Genomic DNA, 13,635 nt, shown 5'->3' with positions numbered 1-13,635 from the left:
GGATAATATTTGAAATGTAAATAAAGAAAATACCTTTAAAAAAAAAAAAGAAAAATGCTGTTTAATTCTAAAAATAATACCTGGAATGGAAATGTATGATGGTGCAACTACCTGATGTAACTTTCAGTCATCTTAGAAAAAGAAAAAATCTTCTTTCTTTATTCTGCTTTAGCATGTGGATCAATCTTGCTTCATGTTGCTTTCTTCATATCACATATAAACATGGGTGCATGCCATATCCACTTAGCTTTTCCATATGCAAAAATTCATCCTATCTCTCTCCTCTACCCTCCTATGTCTCCCTCTTCCATTATTCTACAAATTGCCTGTCACTCCTAGTCATGAACTTGAAATATCAGTTTTGGTTTTGTATTCACATATACAGTCACAGGTTGCGATGTCCTCAGTGAATATCTTCAGTGAGAAAGCTTTCTTGATACTCTTCTTGGATGCATTAATGGATCTGCTCAAATGCAATAAAAACACACAATATAGTAAAATAAATTTGCTAGTAGCTTATTTCATGCTAATCACTTTAATAGTTTATAAGTACCATCATAGTGTTAAATACAAGACAATCAGTTTATCAATATGCACTATTGGATTAGGGAATATTTAAAAATGTTTTAGAACCAAAGGTATGGCCAGTTAATAACACATTGATCTAGGAAACACAGCCAGTCCTCAGAAGGTTTTTGTTGCAAGGTTGCTGTCAATTAGACTACATATGAAAAAAATTACAATCCAGAAATTTAGGGCACACCTGTAATCCAGATCTTGAGGCTTTTGATTTGGACCTTGATATGGAGATATTGAGGCATAGTGGCCATGAAAACTTTAGGCCCAGGCAAGGTAGAACACACCCACTATTAATTTCTACAATCTAAGGGAAGTGGATCTGAGTTCAAGGTCAGCCTAGGACAAAGCAAGGTCCCAATCTAGGCATGGGGGTAAACACCTTTAATCTGAGCCAGTCCTTCTGTTGAAGGCTTATATAAGGACTTTGGAAGCAGGAAGATTCACTCTTCTTTGCCTGCTTGTTCTTACTGCCAGCACATCTGTTGATATCTACTTCTTCAGGATTCCAGTTTATAAAGAAGACCAGGTGAAACAAACTAGCCTCATAGACTGAAAAACTACTAGATTTTTTGACTTCCCATTCACAGCTACTCATTGTTGGCTTAGTTAGACTACAGACCATACGTCATTACAGTAAATTCCCTTAATATATAGAGGCAGTCCATAAGTTCTGAGGGAAAGTTCTGTGACTAATACACAAGGAAAAGGCAAAAATCAGCTTGACATTAAAGTAGCAGATGGCTTTAATGGACATGGTGCAGTAACATTTATGGAGTGGAATTTAACATAATACTAAAGAGTGCTGTTTACTTTAATATAAAAGGAGGCAATGACTGCACTTCCTCAACATTAAATGAAATATGTGATAGACAAAAGGATCTAAAGCAGTATCCAGTGACCATCTAATCAATACCAGGGTTGAAGACAGTCTGCAAAATATATTTTTAAGAAAGAAATTAAACACAAACTACAATTCCCATATCAGTACAGAATTAAAGTATAATCACAAGTAAAATACCTTCTCAGAAAATAGTACCACTGATCTTTCTGTTCTTTTGAATTGTAATGTTAAAAGAAAAAAAGGTTAGAGTCTTGATAAAAGTAAGACTTTTAAGATTATTGCTCATTAAAATTACTAAAGCCAAGTGCCATCATGAGGGTGCAGGTGTAGATGGAATTCTCCACATGACTGCCCTTCTGAATGACATGATTCACTGGAACACTTGTGTGACAGGAAGATGACTACAGTGTGGAAGATAGTTGGGAATGTCAAGACTTGACTGTGTTCTAAGAGCTGTGTGACTATGGCAGGGCCAACAATTGCTCCTAGATTTAGTTTCATTGTATAAAGGGATAGGTAAGGCAGTGTCCTCTTAGCATGAGGTCATGGCACATAGAGAGGGATCATTATTCACACTAAACTGCAGGTAAGTATATGACCATTGTTTAGAAGACACTTCTTAGACAAATGGATGGAGGTGGATAACAGCATACTAAGTGAGGTAACCCAATCTCAAAATATCAGTCATGGTATGCACTCACTAATAAGTGGATATTAGCCTAGAAAATTGGAATGCCCAAAACATAATCCACACACAAATGAGGTCCAAGAAGAACGGAGGTGTGGCCCCTGGTTATGGAAAGACTCAGTGTAGCAGTATAGGGCAAAAGCAGAACAGGGAAGTGGGAAGGGGTGGATGGGGAAATATGGGGAGAGAAGAGGGGTGGGAAGCCAGAAAAGGGGAAATCATTTGAAATGTAAATAAAAAAATATATCAAAGAAAAAATACCAAAAAAAAATACACTTGATGCAGGGAGAACACCTTTTTAGAAAAAAAAATATTGTGTGTTCCCTTGGGTGAATTGGCATACAAGACAGGAGGTCCTGGGAACTAGTGCTTCATCTGTGTGAGTCCTCACATCAACTCTCCTGGCACAAATTAATAATTAGCTCAACACTATTCCACTGCAGCATGTAATTCTCTAATTTAAGAGGGATTAAATATGATAACATTTTTAACTGCAAATTTTGTGTGTGTGTTCACTTGGGTATATAAATCTGTATTGGACACTGTTAAGCTAATATGTTGGTCCAAAACTGAAGACACTTACACTGCCTCTCTCAGATTCAGGAGAAAAATGACACAAAATAAACTCTGAATCAAAAATCATATACATACACATATACATGTACATATACATATACTCTTCAAATGTGTGATGATTTTGAAACATGACACTACAGAGAAAATTTTCCACACTATTTCCATACCATATAACAGTCAAAATATGGGAATGTATAATATTTACTAAAGGATACACATGCACACTCATATACAAACAAACATGTCAAATCAAATGAAACATTTGTACTTATATTTTCTTTTTACCTCAATACATCTAATTGTATATATACAATGGTATATATTTGTATATATACATGTATATATATTCAATTATATATATTATATATTTTTGGTTCATATATATATGAACCAAAATTCAGAAGAAATACATAAATCTGAAATCTCCAATTTAAATGTCTGCTAAGTAATTACCTTCCTTGCAAATGGAAATAATGAGGATCATCTCCTATGAAACTAATAACGCTCTTAACATAACATGAAAGACATCCTCAAAATAATTTAACTTTTTATTCACTAGACAGCAGAATCAGGACACATATATGGTCTTTCAAGAAAAACATTCATTTTAGTTTTCTTTACTCTCAAAAATTAAAGTAAATTTCTCTCACATATACCAACTACACTCGAAAGGCACACTATGAGTATATAAATATATATTTATATATATATATATATATATTCATTTTTCATTCAGATGAGTTGATTACTATCTTCCAAAAACTGTGAGTATTTTCAAGTGTGGACTGAAAGTGAGTTGAATAGAAATAACAAGAAGGATGACAGATTGACAGACAGCCTGGACATTCACCTATTTTGAGCCTGCATCAGTCAGACACTAATTAATGTTTTCTATGCTGGGAGCTTACAGTGACTGATTGGGGTGAAATCCAAATTTACCCTATTATTCTCTTCTAAACATTTCATTTTTTCACAATTTTTGAAGTGGATATTCAGGAATAGTATTTATGAATGAACAGAAAGTTTATCTCCCCAAGGCGAATAAACTGTATCATTGATGTCTGTCATGAAAACCATTGACAAACTTATGAGAACATACCTTAAATTATTTAATTGATAATGTCAGTATCAACTTCATACCTTCTAAAATAATATGAAGGCTATGATCATGGGCAGAGGAGAATATATGTGATGTGGTCCCAGAAAACACCTCCATGGTCATAAGTTAGAGTGCAACTTTGTATACTGCTTCATTTAATCACAGCACTTTTCTCTAGTATGTGCAGAATCACCAACCAGGAAGAACTCAGTGCCTGCAGTTTCCCCTGATTAGTAGCTGCTATTAGGAGGGACCAACTAATACCAGAGATAACCAGATGGTGAGAGGCAAAATAAGAACATTATCAACAGGAAGCAAGGCAGCATGGCAACACAACAGGAAGTCCTAGATACTCCAACCCACTTGAAAAGAAAGATTTGGATTTAAATTCACAGCTCATGATGCTGCTAGAGGACTTCAAGAAGGACATAAATAACTCCCTTAAAGAATTATAGGAAAACATAACCAAACATGTGAAGGAATTGAACAAAACCATCCAGGATATAAAAATGGAAGGAGAAACAATAAAGAAATCACAAAGGGAAACAACTCTGGAGATACAAAACCTAGGAAAGAACTCAGGAGTCATATAAACAAGCATTACCAACAGAATAGAAGAGATAGTAGAGAGAATCTCAGGTGCAGAAGATACAATAGAAAACACTGACACAACATTCAAAGAAAATGCAAAATACAAAAATCTCCTAAACCACAACATTCAGGAAATCCAGGACACAATGAAAAGACCAAACCTAAAGATTATAGGTATAGAAGAGAATGAAGATTTCCAGCTTAAAAGGCCAGTAAATGTCTTCAACAAAACTAAAGAAGAAAACTTCCCCAATCTAAAGAAAGAGATACCCATGAACATACAAGAAGCCTGCAGAACTCCAAATAGATTGGACCAGAAGAGAAATTCCCCTTGACACATAATAATCAAAACACCAAATGCACTAAAGAAAGAAATAATATTAAAAGCAGTAAGGGAAAAAGGTCAAGTAACATTTAAAGGCAGACTAATCAGAATTACACCAGACTTCTTGACAGAGACTATGAAAGCCAGAAGAACCTGAAAAGATGTCATATAAACCCTAAGGGAATACAAATGCCAACTCAGGCTGCTATACCCAGAAAAACTTTACCATAGATGGAGAAACCAAGGTATTCCGTGACAAAAACAAATTTACAAGTACCTTTCCACAAATCCAATCCTTCAAAGGATAATGAATGGAAACCTCAAAAAGGAGGGAACTGCACCCTAGAAAAAGAAAGAAAATAATCTTCTTTTAACAAACCAAAAGGAAGAAAGCCACATAAACAAAACTCTACCTCTAATAACAAAAATAACAAGAAGCAACAATCACTTTTCCTTAATATCTCTTAATATCAATTGACTCAATTCTCCAATCAAAAGACATAGACTAACAGACTGGATATGTAAACAGGACCCAACATTTTGCTGCATACAGGAATCCCACTTCAGACACAAAAACAGATACTACCTCAGAATAAAAGGCTAGAAAACAATTTTCCAAGCAAATGTTCTAAAATAGACTTTCAACCTAAAGTAATCAAAAAATGTAAGCAAGGGTACTTCATACTCATCAAAGGAAAAAATCTACCAAGATGAACTCTCAATTCTAAACATCTATGCTCCAAATGTAAGAATACCCACATTCATAACAGAAATTTTACTAAAGTGCACATTGTACCTCACATTATAATAGGGAGAGCCTTCAAGAGCCCACTTTCATCAATGGACAGATCATGGAAACAGAAACTAAACAGAGACAGAGTGAAACTAACAGAATTTAGGAACCAAATGGATTTAACAGATATCTATAGAACATTTTGTCCTAAAACAAAAGAATATACCTTCTTCCCAGCACCCCATGGTACCTTCTCCAAAAGTAACCATATACTCGCCTTGGACACAAAACAGACCTCAACAGATATAAGAAGATTGGAATAATCCCATGCACGTACCCTATCAGATCTCCAGGGACTAAGGCTTGTCTTCAATAACAACAAAAACAAGAGGAAGCCCACATGGAAACTGAAAAACATTCTACTCAATGATAACTTGGTCAAGGAAGAAAGAAAGAAAGAAATTAAAGACATTTTAGAATTTAATGAAAATGAAGGCACAATATACCCAAATTTATGGGACACAATGAAAACAGTGCTAATAGGAAAACCCATAACTCTGAATGCCTCCAAAAAGAAACTGCAAAGAGCATACACTAGCAGTATGACAGCACATCTGAAGGTTCTAGAACAAAAAGAAGCAAATATACCCAAGAGCAATAGAAGGCAGGAAATAATCAAACACAAGGCTGAAATCAATCAAGTGGAAACAAAAAGAAATATACAAAGAATCAACCAAACTAGGAGCTGGTTATTTGTAAAAACCAACAAGATAGATAAACCCTTGCACAAACTCACCAGCGGTCACAGAGACCATATCCAAATCAACAAAATCAGAAATGAAAAGGGAGACATACAACAGATACTGAGGAAATTCAAAAAATCATCAGATCCTATTACAAAACCTATACTCAAGAAAACTGGAAAATCTAGATGAAATGTATAATTATGTAGAAACATATCAAGTTCCAAAGCTAAATCAGGATCAGATAAATTATCTAAACCATCCCAAACCCACTAAAGAAATAGAAGCAGTTATTCATAGTCTCCCAAGCAAAAAAAAAAAAAAAAAAAAAAGCCCAGGATCAATCAGATGGGTTTAATGCAGAGTTCTATCAGACCTTCAACAAAGACCTAATACCAATAACCTTCAATGTCATACCAACACCAGGAGAATCTGTTTGACAAGTTCCACAGACTGAGAATTCAACTTCAAAAGAAAGAGGTCTACTGGAACCAGTTGTGGAACTCTCCCCTGGAGCAAACATACTGAGCCCTAGTTCTCATGACAACATTTCTGTTCTGTTCTATTTCATTCCTTAGTTACAGGTTCCTGAGAGCGTAGACCATGATCTTATGCAAGAACAATGGTTATGAAACCATGCCTTGAGATGTAGGTCACTAACATATCTCCAGGTAAATCAATGCTTTACTTTTTAAATCATTTATAAAATTATTATGATAGATGAAAACTTTCCCAATAATAAAATTTCATATGGCTACACCTATGACATTGGAGGTGGGCTTTGTCATATGGTAGAGAAAGCCTTAATTTTAAAGAATTAAAATAGTTTAAATTTATGTGTTGAAGATTTATAAAAAATCAGGCATTAGATGCTAAATAATAATTAACCATATTGGGCAGGAAAGTTAGCTCAGCGGTTGAGAGCACTGAACATATAGATTTATTAACCTGTTCTTGGGAATATGCCATTAGCCTTGGATGACCGCCCTATTGAATACATCCTTTTAGAATTGTTATATTTTAATGATTTATATTAATAATAATGATGTTACCTGTCCTATTTATGATTCACTAAACATGTACTTTAAGAGTTGTAATGCTCAGATGATGTTTGTATTTTACTGTGCCAAATGACTTTTGTTGGTGTTAGTCATTGTTTCACTGGATACGGTTTCTAAGAGTTGCTACATTTGGTTTTTAATATATAAAAATCCCTGCTTGAGAGCTGCAAAATACCCTCAGATTCAAGCTGCCTCTGTGTTTCTGTTTCTCACAGCTGAATCCTTACCCACCTGGACATCAAAGACCCTCATCACAGGGACCCCCATACCCAGCTGGGGTGACCATGGCACTTCAAACTATTCCACAAAATAGAAACAGCTAAATATCATAATCCTTACTTGCCCCCTCTTCTACCTCCTAGGCCTAAGAAGATGGACAAGAAAAGGACACCCCCTCAGTCCCATATTCTACAAACAGTACAGAAGACTGGAGAACAAGGGGAAAATTTGAAGCTTTTCCAAACTGTAAGCATGGATGATGGATATCCAGAATGGGAACCAATCTCCTTTAAACTTCTTAAGGAATTAAAAGACAGATAGAATAAAAGAAAGTCATCGAGTGAATGCAGCTGATTCCAGCCTTCCTAAGTCTTTCTGATTCTCCTGCCTCACTTACATTTATTTATCTAGTGAGTGTATGTATGCAGATATAAGCATTTCCCAGCTCACAAGTAGAGAACACCTCTGTCCAGACTAAGGCTACACAGACAGTGCCTAACCCAGCCATTTCACTGGTTCAATACAGCATTTTAAGATGCAGGAATAGAGGCTGGAGAAACAGCACAACTGTAGGTTGCTTGCCTAAAGCATGCACAAAGCCCTGGGTTTGGCTTCCAGTACAGGACAGCCCGCCATGAAGATGCAACCTATAATCTCAGCACTCACAGGCAGAGGCAGGAGGGTCAGAAACTGAAGATTATCCTTGAATAGGGAGTTCAAGGCCAGTCTGAGATATATGATCCTATATTTCCCAACAATAAAAGGCACAGAATATTAACAAAAGCAGAACAAAACAAAACACTATTTCTCTAATGTGTAAGATAAGAGGAGTCTAGTAACTGATAAGGAATATACTCTATAAAATTACTCTCAAGTCTTGAAAAACTACTACCAAAGAGGGCATTTATACACTCTGAAACACTGTGAACGAGATCAGTACTTACTTGATAATCATTTCTCTTAATATTTGGAACATCCATGATGTGAGTAGAGGGACAGATATCTTCATGTTTTCTGCCAGTGAAAATGTCAATTCCAACAAGGCGTACCTGACAGAGGCGAGAACAATAGGAAACATGGTTAATCTTATTTATTATATATAAGTACACTGTAGCTGTCTTCAGACACTCTAAAAGAGGGAGCCAGATGTCATTATGGATGGTTGTGAACCACCACTTGGTTGCTGGGAATTGAATTCAGGACCTTAGGAAGAGCAGTCAGTGCTCTTAACTGCTGAGCCATCTCTCCAGCCCCCTTTCAACTCTTTCAAAGGCATCTTACTTTCTTTGAAAAAGTTGCAGGGGCACAGAACTGAGATTCGTTAAGTATCCAAAACCTGAACAGTTTGGTGGCATCAAAACTCAACACACTAAGTAACTCAGGACTTCAATTAACAAGAGTCCCCAGAAGTGAAAGCCAAGTCTCTTAGAATTATAAGAACTGGATTGCCTCTACTAAACAAAATGTTTTAGACCACCAGGGCCGGCAGCCCTTCAAAGGAGGTGGGGAGGGAAGAGTTAGCAGTAGAGTGAAGGCGACACCAGCGCCTGGCCAGCAGGTCCAGTCCCCACCATCCTACTCAAGAAGAGCCCACGACCTTCCTGTGCAGGAATGCAGGGCCGGGCGCCTCCCCCGACTCCATCCCGGCTGCCAGGGCATCAGCCAGGCCGCAGGTTCAGGGAAAACTGGGACCCGAGCACACGCAGGCTCCACCTGGCCCTCAGCTTGCCTAGGACCCGCAGCGGCGCAGCCCTGGATCCCGGTTCCGCCCAGCGGGGAAGGGCCCAAGCCCGGGCGGTCCCGAGCTCTCCGCCCTCTAGTTCCCGTGCATCTCGGCTCCTCACCTCGCCCGGACCCCCGCATCACTGCATTCACAGCCGACCCCCCCAGGCCCGGCCGCAGGACTTCACCTTCAGGCCCACACCGCACATCTTCCCAGGGACCTCCAGTCCCTGGGCTGCAGCACAGTTGGAGTGGTTCAGGAGACTGGGCCAGGTCACCAAGCTTCCAGCACCAGGCTCGCCCCACAGCCCGCCACGCCCCGCCCCCAGGCCCCACCCCGACCCTCACAGCCACACTTCCGGAGGCCCTGCACGCCACAGGCCCTGCCTCCAGACCTCCCATTGGCTGGAAACTTGCTGAGGTCCCGCCCCATCAGGTGAAGCTTGCACTGGGAACCCGAAGTGCTGCAGAGTAGAGCACTCTTAATAAACTAAAGATTGTTTAAACTTCCTCTCTCCCAAGCTTGCTTTCTGTATTCTATACTGTGTTTTGAATATGCTGGAAGAAAGACCAAAGGGAATAAAAGGGATGCCTATAGCCCTCTCAGGATCCAGCCCAAATAGGAATAGGAAAAGACAATAGCATCACAGGTTCCATTTAGGCTCACCCTAATCCATATGGGTGAGGAAGAGGAAGAGTCTCAAGATGTTCTCCAACCCACATTATTTTCTTCCTTCCCTCTCTCCATGATTCTGATATTTCTTTTCTTGTATCCACCTAGGGAGCCATTGGTAAAGTGGGAATTTCACAGAACAGCAGTAAGGTGCCTATAGCCTCAGGGACTTGCTTTCTGTCTTGTTGATGGAATGCCCTGTAGAGAGAGGAGATCCTGTCTGCTGAGAGAACTCTTTTGGGTCTTTAATTACCTTGTGAAAAGTTGAGCAGGGCCCTGTTGATACTCTTCATTTAAGTGGATATGATAAAGTCCATGAATAATACCTTTCTGAGGTAATCCCATTTGGCATTACATCTTTGTGAGAAACCATGGGATCCTCTTCCAATGGGGTTCCTGGAATTTCTAACAAGGTTCACAGCAGGACTGACCTCATGGATCAGCAGGCTGCCTGTGGGGAATTGACAAATAGGCTGAACTATGTGGCACAGCCTCCTCATTGTAGACATTGGTTTTACCCTTCTCAATCAAGTGGATGGGCATTAAGTTAAGTTTAAGAAATAGTAAAAAGGAGTGGTCTGGCTCTTTATGAGAAGGGAAGTTTTATGACATACAGTAATTGGATACTTCAGACTGAAACTTGTGGTGTTCCTCCTGTCACAGCTTATTAAGTACTGACATCTCAGAAGTGATCTACTATGGTGGACATTTTTAATTTGTTTTGAGTAAGGGTCTTGCTATGTAGACAAAGCTATCATGAAACTATAAATCCTCCTGTCTCCATATCCAAAGTGGTGGAATTATTATAGGTGTGCACTAATGTCCTGAGGTGAGACCTGGCTCCATTTATGAACCTCAACAGGATTTTTAAAGTTCCAAGCCTTGAACTAGTTTGGTGGCTTAGAAGTTAAAACCATTTGCTGACAAATGTGATGCCCCCAGTAAGTCCTTGTACTGGGAAGGAAAGAACAGATGCTACTAAGTAGAAGCATGTGTGCAAACACACATACACAAACACACACACACACAAACACACACACACATAACCACACAAAGATGCACACACACAGATGCACACACACACAGACAGAAATTAACAATTTACATAATATTCAGAATATATCATGTTAACTGCATAATGATGACTATATACACATAATTTTTACTTTTGTTTGTTTCTTTGTATTTGTGTGGTTATTATATAAAGTTGCCAAATGCCTATGTGTAGTCACAGAAATTTACAAAATTGAGGCAGAAAATTACAAACTGGAGGTACCCCTAGTTAACAAAGAAGATATTCTTCTTGAAAATCACAAGCTGCCGTGAAGCTATTTGTTGTCATCTCTTAATCTGGGGTGTACTGGTGAGTACAGTGAGTGGTTGTGTTTTAATTCTTTCTTGCAGTTTTTAAATCTTAGTCTTATTTGTTTTATAATAACAATAATTATTATAAATTATTAATAATATTATGAAATTATTATCATCATCATTATCATTTTATTACTATTTAATCATTTTTTATAGTCTAGACTTTATCCCTCTCCTGGTCTAGCCTCTGATTGTTCTACATCCAATACCTCCTCTGTCCTCCCATCTCCAACAGGGAGATACCCCAATCTCTACCGCACCAGACCTCCCAATTCCCTGGAGCCTCATGTCTCTTTACGGTTAGGTGCATCTTGGCTGACTGAGTGTAGACCTGGTAGTCCTCTGCTGTATATGTCCTCAGGGCCTCATATCAGCTGGTGTAGGCTGCCTGGTTTGTGGCTCAGTGTCTGAGAGAGGTCTGGGGTCCATGTAAGTTGAGACTACAGGTCTTTCAATAGATTTGCCCTCCTCTTCAGTTTCTTCCAGCTTTTCTCTAGTTCAACCAATGGGGTCTTGAGTCTATTTCCATTGCTTCAGAATAAATATCTGCATCTGACTCTTTCAGCCTCTTGGTGGGTCTTTCAAAGGGCACTCATGATAGGCCCCCTTTTGTTGAGCACAACTCAGCATGAGTAATAGTGTTAGGCCTTGCAGACTCCCCTTGGGTGGATCTCAGTTTGGGCTTGTCACTAGACATCCTTTTCTCAGGCTTTTCTCCATTTTTGTCCCTGCATTTCTTTCAGACAGCAACTCTTCTGGGTCAGAATTTTTTACTGTTGGATGGCAACCCCACCCCTCTACTTGATGCCCTCTTTTTCTACTGGAAGTGGAATCCACAAGTTCCCTCCCCTGACTCTAAGGCATTTCATCTAAGGTCTGCCCTTTGACTCCTCAAAGTGGATATTGGCCAAAAAAAAATTACAGAATGTAATCCCAAGATAAGGGCTTGTCTATCTTGTTGGTTTTATTTTCAAAGAACCAGCTCCTGGTTTGTTTGATTCTTTGTATAGTTCTTTTTGTTTCTACTTGGCTGATTTCAGCCCTGTGTTTGATTATTTCCTGCTGTCTACTCCTCTTGGGTGTTATTTGCTTCCACAGAAGAAATATTCATTTTGTTTCTTTATTTTATAGGTTGCTACTTGTTGTGTTTACAAGCTATATATGTTTCCTTGTGGCATTTTTAGGGTTAGAGCCAAGGTAGTGGAGGAAAGGGCTTCAGAATTTCTTATTTATAATTTTCTCATGTAATACATGCTTGATGAAAACATTTTGAAACCAACCTTGGCAACCACTTATTTCCATATGAACTTTTACAATGGTAGAGAAAAGAGAGAATATTATTGCATTTTTCTTGCAATCTGAATTTTCTATATATCTTTCTTCATGTTTTGTATATCTCTGTATATAAGTAAATCTATAATAAATTAATTGAAATAAATCCAGATAGTTATTGGGGCTTTATGCATACTTAAGCCTGAAAATAAAGGCTACTCTGAATTTTAAACATAACACATAAAGTATAAATAGATAGAATGTGTGTTTTCAGACTAAGCTCTATTATAATGTCAACCCATCATTCAAATACTACTTCCACAAAAGATTTTGTATCAATTGGCTTGAATATTGGTTGATAAAAGATGGTTAAAATTCACAAGGATTCGGCATTACTATTTTATGTATGTGATTTTCTGCACTGTTTTAAAAATGTGACCTTTATATCCTCAAAGGATAAGAAGACTGAGAAAGAAATTAGGGAAATGACACCCTTCACAATAGCTACAAACAGCATAAAGTATCTTGGGGGTGACTCTAACCAAACAAGTGAAAGACCTATATGACAAGAGCTTCAGATCTCTGAAGAAGGAAATCAAAGAAGATCTCAGAAAAAGGAAACATCTTCCATGCTCGTGGATTGGTAGGATTAACATAGTTAAAATGGCCATCTTGCCAAAGGCTATCTACAGATTCAATGTAATCCCCATCAAAATCCCAACCCAGTTCTTCATAGACCTAGAAAGAGCAATTGTTAAATTCATCTGGAATAACAAAAAACCCGGGATAGCTAAAACTATTCTCAACAGCAAAGAACTTCAGGGGGATTCAGTATCCCAGACCTCAAACTTTACTACAGAGCAACAGTGATCAAAACTGCATGGAATTGGTACCATGTCAGGCAAGCAGATCAATGGAATAGGATTGAAGACCCAGAAATGAACCCACACACATATGGTCTCTTGATCTTTGACAAAGGAGCTGAAAGCATCCAGTGGAAAAAAAATAGTCTTTTCAACAAATGGTGCTGGTTCAATTGGAGGTCAGCATGCAGAAGAATGCGAATTGATCCGTTCTTATCTCCTTGTACTAATGTTTTTTAATAAACATTTTTATGCTTGTAATTGGGGTATAGATGCTCAGAA

At 38.2% G+C, this 13,635-nt stretch overlaps 1 long non-coding RNA gene across 2 annotated transcripts; it reads right to left on the bottom strand.

Moving 5' to 3' along the window:
- Nucleotides 1-161: 161 nt before the first annotated feature.
- Nucleotides 162-10,226, bottom strand: LOC127668019 (uncharacterized). Of its 2 annotated transcripts, none has more exons than XR_007973978.1 (3): nucleotides 9,845-10,226; nucleotides 8,400-8,504; nucleotides 162-463 (listed from the first exon to the last, which is right to left on the bottom strand). It is a non-coding gene; the product is annotated as an uncharacterized LOC127668019 (long non-coding RNA). The 2 variants fall into 2 exon arrangements; XR_007973979.1 differs by lacking the exon at nucleotides 162-463 and adding an exon at nucleotides 4,979-5,041.
- Nucleotides 10,227-13,635: the final 3,409 nt, after the last annotated feature.

The sequence above is a fragment of the Apodemus sylvaticus genome, chromosome 17, assembly GCF_947179515.1.
Source record: "Apodemus sylvaticus chromosome 17, mApoSyl1.1, whole genome shotgun sequence".
In the NCBI taxonomy this organism is placed as follows: Eukaryota; Metazoa; Chordata; class Mammalia; order Rodentia; family Muridae; genus Apodemus; species Apodemus sylvaticus.
Note: the sequence above shows the minus strand (reverse complement) of the source record. Positions and strands in the feature narration are given on the sequence as shown.